The sequence below is a fragment of the Thermobia domestica genome, chromosome 8 (genome assembly GCF_964235325.1).
Source record: "Thermobia domestica chromosome 8, izTheDome1.hap1.1, whole genome shotgun sequence".
Lineage (NCBI taxonomy): Eukaryota > Metazoa > Arthropoda > Insecta > Zygentoma > Lepismatidae > Thermobia > Thermobia domestica.
The window spans coordinates 37324489-37338710 of NC_137461.1; the positions used below are offsets into that span (position 1 = coordinate 37324489).

General features: G+C 31.8%; 1 long non-coding RNA gene across 1 annotated transcript; it reads left to right on the forward strand.

Moving 5' to 3' along the window:
* Window positions 1–7540: 7540 nt before the first annotated feature.
* Window positions 7541–11217, forward strand: LOC145691648 (uncharacterized). Its single transcript, XR_014132460.1, has 3 exons — window positions 7541–7566; window positions 8491–8641; window positions 11049–11217. It is a non-coding gene; the product is annotated as an uncharacterized LOC145691648 (long non-coding RNA).
* Window positions 11218–14222: the final 3005 nt, after the last annotated feature.

The window sequence follows — 14222 nt, forward strand, 5'->3', positions numbered from 1 at the left end:
CAGATAGCATCTTAAATAGATGGAAAGATTTCTTTGACGATTTGCTTAACAAATAGCCAAAAACTAATGCGCGTGGAGAAAGTGAAATGCATGCAGCATAGCTGTATATTCCAGAACCTTACCAGACAGAAATAGAAATCGCTATTTAAAAAAAATAAACACACATCTCCGGGTGTAAACGAAATTCTGGTTGACTTAATTTTAGCTGGAGGGGAAAAATTGTAGAGCAAGATACACAAACTCATTATCTGGAACAAGGAGGAATTATCTCAAGATTGAAGAGAATCAATCATTGTTCCAGTTCAGAAGAAAAGCAACAAAACAGATTTAATAGTTATCGAGAAATTTCTCTTCTGTCAACATCCAATAAATCCTCTTAAACATTGTATTAGCAAGATTGACTCCATACGCAAATGAAATTATTGGAGATTATCAGCACGAATTTAGGGAAAATCGATCAACTATCCACCAGATATTTACCATTCGACTAATACTTGAAACGAAATGAAAGAATACAACATCTTGGCTCATCAATTATTAGAGTTTTAGACTCTGTTAGGAAGGAAACATTGTATAACATGCTTTCAGAATTTGCAATACTGAAAAAGATAGATAAATTAAGATATGTTTAAATGAATCCCAAAGTAAGGTTCCAGTAGAGAAATTTTTGTTCACGAGCTTTCAAGTTGAGAATGACCTGAAACAAGGAGATGCGTTGTCATCATTATTATTTAACTTTGTTCTGGAGAACACGATAAGGAAAATCAAAGACAGCAATTAGGTCCTAGAGCTGAATTGTATTTGCCAGGTTATGGAGAATGCTGATGATGTAAATTTAATAAGTGATGATAGAATAATAGAAAGGAAAGCAGAAATTTTAATTAACGCTTGCAGGGATATAGGCTTAAAAGTAAGTGCAGAGAAAACTAAATAAATGGAAGTTTGTCGGGATCGTAATACTGCATTTTATGGATGCGTTAAAATACCAAATAATATTTTTCTTTCGACAAAGTGGATGTTTTCAAATATCTAGGATCATTATTAACAGACCAAACCATAATCACTAAAAAATTTGATGTCAACTGAAAACAGGGATTTCGTGCTGTTATTCAGTTAAACATATTTCGATGTCGCTTATTCTGTTGAGGAATTTGTAGCTCAAAATATAAAACGATAATCATGCCTGTTGTGCTGTATGGTTGCGAAACATGGTAACTGACTGAGGGAAAATCGCAGACTGAAAGTATTTGAAAACAAGATTCCTAAATCAATATTCGAAATCCAAAATGAACGGGAACGGCAAAATGAGGAAACTTCATAAGGGGGAACTGCATAATTTTCCCACATTACGTACGTTTTGCATTTTAAATGCAATATAACTGTCGTACTCGTACAAGACACGTAATTCGGCCATATTGCGTAGAAGAGAAGCATATCATTGACCATACATCCAGCAGATGTCAGCACTGTACTATTCTGTGTTTCCTTCTTCCTAGTTGAGCTCGACATCAGCATTTTGGTATAATGGCTTCTACATACAGCCGTGAGCATGTGAATGTTGACGTACTTACAGATGTGTTCAGTGTATTGTCGTTGTCTCCCATAAGTGACATTGGTGTAGGAGGTGAAGATCTAGACTTTCAGTTAGGATGGAGTGACGGAGGAAGCACCAGTAGTTCTGTGTCGAATGATGATAATTCTGTGTTGCAGAATGATCCATGTACAAGTACATCACATAGTAATGTACAAAGGAGTGACAGAAGGATGTCTTCTCTTGATGACAAAACGTGTGTTTCTGTTTCCGAAGAAACTGCGGGGTATAACGTTGCTCTTGAACCTTCATGTACTCCGATTGATTGTTTTGTTTTTATTTTTTATTGGGGGGGGGGCAGACATGTTCTAACATTTGAAATTCGAAACGAATCGTTATGTTGCTGATAAAATTGAGTTCGTCAAGGAAAGTTGAAACTACGTTCTATGTGGCTCAAGTGGGTTACTGTGAAACTTTATGAACTGTATTACTTCTTTGCAATTATTCTTCATCTGTGTATTGTTCAGCTAACGAAATTAGAAGCCATTTTTTTCTGACGAGATTTGCAAGAAGCTTGATGATACGCGATGATTTTATGTCAACTTTTTTCATGCTTCATTTGAATGACAATTCAATGCTTGTAAGTGCAGATAAACCTAACCAAGACCGCCCTCTTCAAAGTAAGCCCATACCTAGATTATATTTTTAAATCTAGACTAGTTGAATACATTACATTCACAATGCCACTTCATTCAATGATCTAATCAGTATCCTTTAAAATAAGTTACAACACTTGTTTTATTTATATATTATTAGATCTATGCACTGAAGACTATGATTTTTAACTCTCAGATTTAAACCCTGGTAATGAAACCTAAAATGAGCAGGAATCCACCATTAAATTAATTAATAATATAAGATATTTATTCCATGACTTTAATTTTATTTTGAAGTCATGATTATATTGAAGAAATAAACATTTGAGATTCTAACTACATCAAATCATGGTTTAATAAACTCATTAAAAATAAACCAAACATGAGGTTTAGATTGATTCGATTTGAGCATTACATTTAAATGTCTCATATTTCGGCTTAATCTTAAGCAACCAAATTAATTTGTAAAATTAAAACATTCCTGCTGTTAAAAGTGGAAACATTTTTCATTTTAAGGTACAACAATGATAAAGAAAACAGCCGAGAGCATGTTGTTCATTGCCATATGTCTTCATCGATTCGAGTTGATTTGAGAGATATCAATTATTTTCTTCCAGCATTAAGAGATAACGCAGTCTAGCGTTTTTTTGGGGGGGATAGTTGGTTCAGGATATAACTGAAAAACATGAGATGATTCTTGATCTACATGTATTAAAATTGATTGTTATGTTTCTTTTTGAATCTTGATTACATTGGTACTTTGTTCTTGAAGTAATAGCCTTTTCTTATTATTAAATGGTGTTTTCTTCTTTCTTCTCATTAGAAGGACCTTAGATATATATCTCTGTTTAGACTACCGCCCTTCACATCAATGAAAGGTTCCAATGCTACCTATGTTCTTGGAGAATTTAAAAAGATATTGCCGTTGTTAATATTTAACATTTAAGTACTTGTCCAATAATATATCAGATAGCACCAAAGATTTCCTCCATCAGAGTGTAGTTTCTTATGAAATATGGATCTGCTACAATAGTCCTTAACGGTGAGGACAATGCTTGGATCGTTATTTCGTATGGTTTCCAAATTCATATTACCATCCGTAGAGGGTATTGCTGATAGTAGTATAGCCGTCACTATGGCTTAATGACCCCTGGCTCAGGACCGAAGGTCAATGATGTGAAGGTACATAGGACCATACTTCTAAATTTCTAGAATGGATACTTTAGCAACTTACTAAATTTTTGAAGAGATTCATAAGGTAATTCTCTTAAATGTTGGAAAATGCCGAAGCTAAAAATCTTGTATAGTACTATAAGATCGGGATATGTTCCTCTTTTAGTTTAGCTGGTCCATCTCTATCCCGTTCGTGGGTAAACTTCTAAAAGTATACATTATTGAGGGTTTTGACTGTCCTTTTATAACGTGAAAAATATCAAATTATTCAAACTGCACGAGATAGGTTATTAGCCTTGATTAATTGATTTGATGAAACTTTCTTACGTTATATTAAGTACAGTTGTTTATTCTCTTTCATAGGACATGGATATATTTATGATCTCTCTTTAAAGTTTTTCCACCTTAAATTTAGGATTTCGCAAAGAATGAAAAATTTTAAATGATTTTTTGGACTGGAATTTGTAACTCCATAAATTTGAGTTGTTCTATTCATCCACCCTTTCTGGGAAAAAATGGAAAAGTATTCGAATTGCCATGTATTAACACGTGATAATTTTGGAACTGAAAATGTTCAAGTCTAAATATTCGACAATTTTTTAAACCAAAATTATAAAACATTTTTCAAACCAAAAGTTTCCAATTGAAAATTTTTCGAGTAAACCTTTTCAATCTTAATTAAAAAAAGAAAAAAATATGGAAAAAGTGGGCAACAATTTTGAGTCTTAACAAACTAAACAAAGATTTGAAAGTGTTCAGCCTGTTAAATTGCATCAAAAGTAATTTTCCACTGATTAGGGAATCAGATTGCACAAATGATAACTTTTCAGCTAGAACGTTATACTATGAGTCGTAACTACAATACTGCGATTCAAAAACTTTGAAATAGTTCTTGAAAAATTTTAAACAAAATGTTTCAAATTCAAAGAAAATAAATAAAAATTTGTAACAGGTCGACCAATCTGATTGCATCAACAAAACTTACCACTGATCAACATATCAAATTGTACCAATATTAAATTTCAGTAACGATCTTAGACTGTTTATTTGCTCAGGTCGACTAATCTGATTGGATCAACAATAACTTTCCACTGATCAACATATCAAATTGTACCAGTATTAAATTTTTAGTAATGTTCTTAGACTGTTTATTTGGCTTAAGTACAAAGTGTAAAATCTTTTCCATATCAATCGATTTCATTAATTACTAATCAAGTATCAATAATTACATATCATATTAGCAATTATAACTGTAGATCATTTATCAATAATAAATGATAGGTTCATGTACCACTTCCACCTTTAAAACGAGAGTGTGTGTATACATATGCTTACGAAAGAGAATATTGATCCATATAGTCACAAATATAAATATATGACACTAAAGCCTCATAAAACGGGATATAATAGGTCAGACCCTTCAAATTTTTACTTTTATAGAAATATTACCCACAAATTGGTACAAGAAGGATCACCATAATTTACGGAAATATATTTGCCTCATAAAGAAATTTTACCAACTTTTGCTTTCTAATAATTTTGAAATTTGTGACGGGTAATACACCCATCCTAAATTCTGAGAAAGAAGCAACAATTTATCTTCGGCGCATAAAAGAGAATAGACCCCTTTGGCCAACTATATAAGGTGATATAGAGTTGGCCTATCATGTCAAAGAAGGTAAAGTATGTCAACAAGCAATCACGTGTTGAAATCATGGCAATTTTAAAAAAATGAATCTTTTTACCTACTTGTTATTTATTCGAAACCTGTACACCATTAAGCAAATTTTACTTTCTGATAATTCCTTAATTTAATGAGTGGGTCAACATACTCCCAAAATTTTGAGAAACGAGCATCAATGTATCCATGTCCTATAACAGGGAATAGGAATTTGTGGTGAACCACAAAACAACATAACGTTGAGTTGATTTTGAGTTTAATGTCCGTTTCAGCAACGAGCCCAAATGAGACGGGACCTACTGATTGACGTAGAATCCGGACCACATGAGCTTCCGCAGAGAAATAGCATAAGGTGTTAAAGGTTCATTAAAAATGATAAATTGCGATAATAACCGACTACGTGGCAAAAAATGGCAATACTAATTTTTGTCAATCTTTTACCCAAAGAAAAGGATTAGCATGAGCACCCAAATTTACAAACGATTATTTTTAAGTTCTAGAGAACATTCACCAAATTTTAAACTTTGACTAAATTTATTTCATGATAATATGTATCTCTCTAAAATTTTTGAGAAAGCGGTATCAATGTTCTCATGTGTTTTGAAAAATTAAGTATGAAGTAATTAATTAAGTAACTAATAAGAAAAAAGATGACATGAATTATTTTAGAGTACTTCTTAAGAAACCTAGAATCTAAGTGACAAGTTGTTATTTGTAACTATGTTTTATTTACAATATCCAAACACACCCAGCATCTTATATTGAAAGATTTCCTGTTGACTACAGTTAATTACTACTTATATTCTGTTGTTTTCCTCCTTATCTTTATAATTAGGTTTTATATTTTCAGTTGCAGACATAGATCTGAGGCACTTACAAATAATGCAGTAACCTATGGGTAAAAATATGCAAATGAAGTGTAGTCATGAGAGATTACGGATAAAGGTCTTAATCGATTTCGGATGACAAATAGTGAATTCCGGTTTTTTCTAACTTCAAGTAGTAAGGTTGACAAAAGTATCGATATACATTATGTGTCAAATATTGTATCAACATGGACTTTTAAACAAACATTATCATGAAATATCTTTTATAAAATTGAAAAGTGTATCACTACTATTTTTATTGATTTTCCAAACTCCAATTCTCAGAGGTTAATTAGGAAACTTCAAAGAAAATATGTGCTACATTCTGTAAAAATTATCGCACAACATATAGTTTTTCTAAGTTAGGAAGATTAAATTTAGAATTTCACTCTTGGCAATTTTTTGTCTCAAGCCGTAAGAATAATCGCAATACTATAAGGAAATAACACATTATGTTCTATCGAAATCTAATAATGTTTATGTAGTTTGTACTGAAAAATTTATTATATATGAATCTCTTCAAATTGTGTGTGAATTTTATCCTTTTATGGTCTAATATTTAATGTATTGCATCCTGAAAAGAATAGATTTATATCTGTACACTGAAGAAAGGCACATACTTAATAGTTTTGTTACAATCGGTGGAGTTTTAAGAAAGTTATCGTGAACAGAGGAAGATAGATTGAAAGACACAAAAATGTCTAGTTTTACTTCGCTCATAGACTTAACGTTCGCTCCATTAATAATAATAATAATAATAATAATAATAATAATAATAATAATAATAATAATAATAATAATAATAATAATAATAATAATAATAATAATAATAATAATGATCTTCATTAAGCGAAACTTACGATTTCTGGAAAATAAAGAATTTCTGACGATTTTTAAGATCGTAACAATTTATCGATGTAAATGTAAGGTTATACACATAAAAAGAAAGATAAACTTTCGCTTCTTTGTTCAGTGCACAGCATCATTAAGTAGCAATACCAATAACAAATTATTTGTAATATTTCTTCACCTTATATAAGTGTCCTTCTATTATTGCCAATATATAGTGATATTATTGATTACTTTGTCATAATCCAATTATAAACTATTTTTTACCACTAAGAGTTATGCTTAGTTACGTTAGACTTGCTTATGTTATATTCAGCTGTAACACAAGAAAAACCTTCAGGAAACATGATTAATTACCGGTAATTAGTTTATGTTGAATTAAATTGAGAAATATTTACGCGCTCATTTTAAACTATTTACATTTATTTACTGTCTACAATGAGACGAAATATACATTGAATAATTGTATAACGGGAAGCTGTTATCACAAAAATATTACAGTCCTGAATATTTGCTCAAAACCCAGAAAATTCCTTCAAAATGAAGTACATACCTATACATCATACTTATTTTCAAATAATTTTTAAACTACGTGCTTATTAAGTGAGCTTTCACGCATCATGTAATGCCGTTCCATTGTTTAATTATACATAAAGATCCATTAAATTACTTCAACGCTTTAATGGACAAGTGATTCATTAAATATTGAATTACTCAAGGTTAGATTTGAGTATAAGAGGTTAGCAAACTGTTCAATCTTTAAGAATTAGTGCTAGTGCTTGAAAGTTAACTATTACGATGATCGGAAAGGTGAGATTTTCTATGTAAATTCGGAATAACATAATTATGATACAAATTACTAATATTATTAAATCATTTGCATAATATTGTGTACTGGATGACAAAGGTGAGTAATTTATAACGAAAAGTAAGTACATGGAGTGAGAAGGAGGTACACCGTCAATAAAACGCCTGAACACGATGTCTTCAGTCACACATTTATATGTTAGAGGATCGTACCATCGGCTACCCGTACTGAAAGTGGTTATTGTAGAACAGATCAAATTTCATCATAAGTATAAGGCATTAATTTATTTGTAATTTTGATACATTGTGCTAAATCCTCATAAAGGTATACATTCTATGAGAATCCTATCCAGTGTCTGTATTCATATGTGTGATAAAGAACATAATATCACATTATGGGGAATTTTGAGGGAGATATGACATGTTCACCGCACATAAGAATCGATTTCACTTTGATAATTTTGAATACATTTTAGTTTTCAGATGTCTAACTGAAGCTCCTTTCGGTGCTTGAAATATTTACGTATAGATATTGTAAATAACACTTTTGTATAAGAAACCGTGTTAACTTTTCAGTGGAACTATGTTGAAGTTGTGTGTAATATTTTACCAGAAATACGTTAGAATGAAGGCTACATGCTAATAGTCTTACGATTGTTGTGCTACAGTAATTTACCATTAGAAAGAATAGAATAAATTCAACTCCTGATTATCTTAAATCTAAGAAGAACATTTTAGGTTTTTGAGTGCGCAATGAATTAGAATAATATTGTCCAATTAGAATTTTTGAGGCAAACATTTTAAACCATTTTTATTTTTACATTCTTAAAAATTACTTTATTCGCTTTGGCATATTTTAGCAAATCATAGAAATAGTGACGGTTAACTTTTCATAATGTTTTAGATTACATTTTCTTTACACCACAGGTGGTCTTCACTTTGGTAGCAGTGTTTGTATGCATTGCTATAGCCTATCGTCAAGGAGCACCAATTCCTCTTCGACAGAAGCCAGTCTCTGCAAAGGAAAATGACGATCTCAAAGGAGATAACACTTTCGGATTTGGATACCACTATTGGGGTGGGTAAACTAATTTATGTGGTGTGTCCTTTCGTTTACATTTTGCAGTGTAATTTCAATGATACAAGAATGAACTATTCAGCATATCATTATGTTTGTGAGAAGACGGTACGATTCTATTTTGTATGACAGGATAACTATATATCGATATTTTTTAAGGCTAGAAGCATGAAATCGGACATCTAGGATTTTATTTAATTTTTTTGAAAACGAGTTTCAGTATTATTTTCATATTTCTCCTGCAAAGGATGGGGAAAAAGCGGAAAGAAAGTGAAGTGAGGGTTGCAATTGTTGAAATAAGATATCATATTTCAAAATCTCGTAAGCTTCGGGAGATAAAATTTGGTAATTATGCATTTCACTTAAAATAATTAAATGCACATTTTATCGTATTTTTTCGTTTTCTATTTCCCTTAGAACAGGCAAGAAAAGTCGGAGAAAAACAAGGAATAGTGGTTACATTTGTCATAATAAGAAGACCATATATCGAAATTGCTTAAAGCTAGGAACTTGTTAGGGATATGAAACACTTGACACTTAAACTCTTTATTCAAAACATTTAGGCATATCCTACAGGGTTTCGCTAAATTCCGCAATTAAGGAGAGAAGGGGCAATTTGTACTTTCTTTTTCTCTATATATAAAAGTCACTTCTTAAGCACTTGAGTCGACATGTGTTTCTATCACTTCACTTTTTTTCTAATATGTATTCGAAGGGTAAGAGAGGTTTACGTTTATAGCAAAGAATAATTTTAAAACAAATGTTTGCCGTATGAAGAAGAAAATGATTGAAATATAAAGTGCGAGGCAGCATGCCGACCTATAAAGCGTATAAATGAACTACAGATCAAATAACACTGTTTCAAAATTGCATTATTTTAACGATGGAAATATTACCTATTCCCTGTTCAGCGTAAGTTCTAAACTCCGATAAACAAAATATTTGTATCCTTCCGCTTGTCACAAATACGATTGACTGGTGATGTATCACTATCACTCCCCACGGGGAGGAGCAAATTATAAATACACGTGCATTTTGACAATATTCTCTCGTGTTGGCCAGATATTTACAGCAACAGCGGAAAAGAAAGAAAAAACCCGAAAGATTTAAAAAAAAGTATTCGAATTTCGCTGGTAAACAATTGTTGCTTAGTGAATAAAGGTTTGCCTTGTTCGTGTTTCACCACGATACTCGCGGAACCGGGATTCATGCCAAACATCTTTCAGACACTAAAAGCAGAACACCCGTCCACAGTTGAGTTGACGCCATAATTACTGCGCATGCTTAGTGTTTATTTCTATTGTTTCATTAGCCACAATCGATTGCAGTATTATTAGATATTCCGTATTATATTGTTGTCATTTATAATAATATAGCAGATTTATATGAAGCTTCATAGTAAAAGTAATGATCCAATCATGTGAACTATTTTGCGTAGGAGTACAAGCGTCGGTAGGACAACAGCAAATCAGCGAGATTTATTTTCACGTGGCTTTGTTTATCTCATTTTAGAGCTTACGTCGAACAATGTTTAGTATAGTATTCTTGCTGTCTCTCCCTCTTTTGTGAATTTCTGACAACATTGTGCACAAAACTGTTTATTAAGTCCTAACAGTTAATTTCCATGATGCTCAGAAAGCCATTGCATAATTTGCTGTGTTTTACATCCACAGGAAAGAAATATTTTTCTTAATAACACTTTTCCCCAATTATAATTGTGATCATCCTTTTGTTTCAGTTCAGTACTTCTTGTTTTCAATATTAATTCTGACTAGATATTGCAAGTTAGTTACTCGGTTTAGTTCCTGCTCTATTATTTTTCTATTTAATAATCGGTGGTCGTATAGAATAAAAAAAATCATCAATATGTATGTAAACGATTGTCTTGATATCTATCAAATTGCAACAGTGTTCCGAGAACAGGTCGGTACTGAAATTTTCACATTGAGTTTAGTATATATATTCAGTGTTTAAGATTGATTAATTTATTTACAAATAGAATAGTATACATTGAAAAGCACAATATATGAATCCCACTACTGTTCTATCAACATTTGTTCATGTTCTTTATAACAATATAACTATGTTCATTTTAAATAAATATTAAAAATATAACGTTTTTAATCACGTGACCCAAAGGAAAATATAGTCTTTCCAAAGTAAATTTGCTAAGCATCGATCACTTTGTATTCCGATTACAAATAATTCTCAAGTTTACACAAAATTGAAATTACAAGGTTTTTCTAGAAAAATAAACTTTTAATTTCCTTTTGTAAGTTTGAATGATAAAATACGATAGATGTATGAATTGAATAGTGATTTCGAGATATATTGATCGTACTACAAAATAATATGTTTTTATTGTTTCAATGGATATCAACCTCTAATGAAACATCTTCTTTTTCAGGATTCCCATTCTGGGGCTAAACGAACAGAGGGAATACAAATCAAAACAGGATAAATTAGTTAAACAATACTTCTGATGATTGAATGTTCCAATGAAAATTCTGACATTTATTGTAACTATAGGTGTATATAGAAATAGATTAGCATAAATAAACAATATTTAATTAGCATTTTTTTTCGTTTTATGCGCAAAGGAAAACAGAAGTAACGAAGTGCAGAGATTTTCGATGCTGAAGCTTTTAAAGAATCAATTATGAAATTTGTAACGAAGATATTTTAACCAGAGTTGTCATACGTTCCGGTTTTCGAATTCTGCTACTGGGATGGGGTTCAGTGTTCTTGTGTCTCAACAGATTTATTCGGGACAGTCAGATAACTCAATTTGATGCAATAGCAGTATGGTACCTACTATTTAATTTAATCTAATTTATAAGACGATAGTACATATTTAATGGGTAACTTTAATCACTGCAGGAAATTTTGGTTTCAAAATCTGAACACAGTAGCACTCATCACTTCTACAAATGGGCAGAATCGACTACTTTTAAGAATCGAGAAATACTCGATCCTGCAGCTACACAATCGTTCCTGGACTCGAATATGAATCAATTTTCTAATACTTCCGCCGCATTCCACAATTTTGCAATCTAATAATGCATTAATGGAAAACTCTATGAGATAAAGAAGAATATCTGGGCTTTACTTGTGCCTATTTTATGCATAAAGCATAAAGAAGCAAACACAAATCTCGTACAGTAGTGTTCTTTTGTGGGCTAGTAGTGAACACTCATACTTTCTGTAACCGTACTCAGTGGTAAAACTCCCGTGCAGGAACTGGTGCTGATAAAAATGCAATTAATGATTCAGAACATACTCTTTAGCAGTAAATCTCGAAACTAAAACGAAACTTTTAACCACGACTAATGAAACTTCGGAGTGCGATAACACATTCAAAGAGCCACCCATTCTCGTGCAATGGGATATAGCTTGGATTCCCGGTAATTTTAATGACTGGTACTTGTTTTAGTTCAACGCTTATGTCAGCCTTGATTATGATTCTTTTGTTGTTGTTTTAAATTTCTTCAGATCCCGTTTTCAAAAAGGTATTTAATTAGTTTTGAGAATATCTCTAAAAATGTATTTCTGCTGTAAGGATGTGATTCGACGTTTGTTTTCCAATTATGCTGGATGATTACAAATCATGAATAGTATATTATCGTAGAGATAAGAACTTAATTAGAAATAGTCCTTTACAAAATAATTAAAACGAGAAAAGGAGTTAAATGAAGATTAAAAACAGATTATGTTTTAACTGATAAAGTATCGGGTTGTAAATAAACATCTTACATATATCGATAAGATTAAATACAATGAATTAGGGAAAAAAATCATTTCCTGCTCAGTGGAAGATGATTTATTTTTGAGAGACAATTTTCAACGTCTCAAATATATTTCTTAAATATTTTAAATTTTTCTAGTTTTCTAATATATAGAATGTTTCAATTAGAGGATGTTGAAGTTACTTTAAATTTAGATGTAATTTTTGAGTCTCCTTATCCTTTGTTCTTGAAACATTTTCCTTTATTATTCCTCTTAGTTCAAAAGTTAACCAAATATTCTTTATTACGCTTTCACATTCTTGCTTCAGTTTGCATAATGTTAGAGGAAACAGTTCTACGAATCCCTAAGAACCAATTAAAGATAGGGAACTGTTATAAGCAGCATATCACTGAAACTATACTTTCAATCTAGGTGAAACAATTAAATACGATCGAAATTTAAAAGAAATAAAACAGTTATTTGCAGTATGAAATATAGCCTTTCCTAAAAGAAGTCCGAATATTTTTAGTTTTGCGATAGCATGAAGTATTCAATCATTCGATTTAATTCTACTTGAAAGAGCATTGTGTGATAACATGATACAAAAAATCGTATGAATATTCGATGCGAGTGATGCAAGACGCTAGAGCCCTAAGATGAAAACGTCCCGACCCGCTGTTTGAAACTCATATTATATATTACACTAGTTACAAAGGTTTTGTTACATAAAAGGAAATACCTGTTCTTAATGCGCTGAATTCGAATATGCACGCGGTTTTTCTCCATCACGTACGATTTTCCCGTAACGGAGGGATTTTCGGGAAAATCCCTCAAAAATTTCACTTTTCGTTTATTTTACACCCCAAGATCTTGTCCCCTTGCATATACTAACATAGAAATTATACCTAAGTATACTTTAATTCATATTTAACAAACCCTCCAAGTTTCGTAATAATCGCTTTATTCTTTCTAGAGAAATAAATATGTTTGTATGTATACTGTGTGTACTGTTTATTGCACCTTATAGTAATGCTTTCAGATCTCTTAAGTTGAGGTAAAACGTTTTGCTTTATTACCACAAACACATATATAAAATATAATACAATATAATTTACAAGTGTGACAATTTACAAGAAACAATAATACAAATGTACCAAAAGGTCATGAAAAGACAATCAAAACTATCACAATATATGAAACTTTCATTGGGTTACAAAAACGTACACTACTTCCTTCTTTTGTAAGAAATGTTGCATTCTCTAACAAGACCCCAACAATAGTCCCCCATCATTGAAAGATCCCATCGTCCCTGGTACCTTTTCTCCATTGCCATTATATCTTGGTGGAATCTTTCCCCCTGTTCGTCGCTGAGAGCACCTAGGTTAGCAGGAAAGAAGCTGAGGTGGGAGTGCAAAAAGTGGATTTTTAAAGACATCCTACGTACGATTTCTGTGTAACTCTCAGTTTTGTTATTGCTCAGAAAGTTGCGAACAACACACTTAAATGCTGTCCAGGCAGCTAGCTCAGCACTGTTTAACTTGCTGTCAAAGCTATCATCAAGCATTAATTTCCTAATTTGGGGACCAATAAACACTCCCGCTGAAATCTTAGCATCACTCAGGTTAGGGAACTTATCTCGCAAATACTTGAAACCTTCACCAGATATGTCCATGGCTTTGACAAAGTTTATCATAAGTCCTAACTTGATATGAAGTGGCGGTAGTAATATCTTATTAGGATCTACCAAAGGAGCGTATTTGATGTTGCATTCTCCAGGTACGTAATTCACTCTAGGTTCCCATTCCTTCACTTCATAATGTTTGTCATCAGCTCGGCTATCCCATAAACATAATAA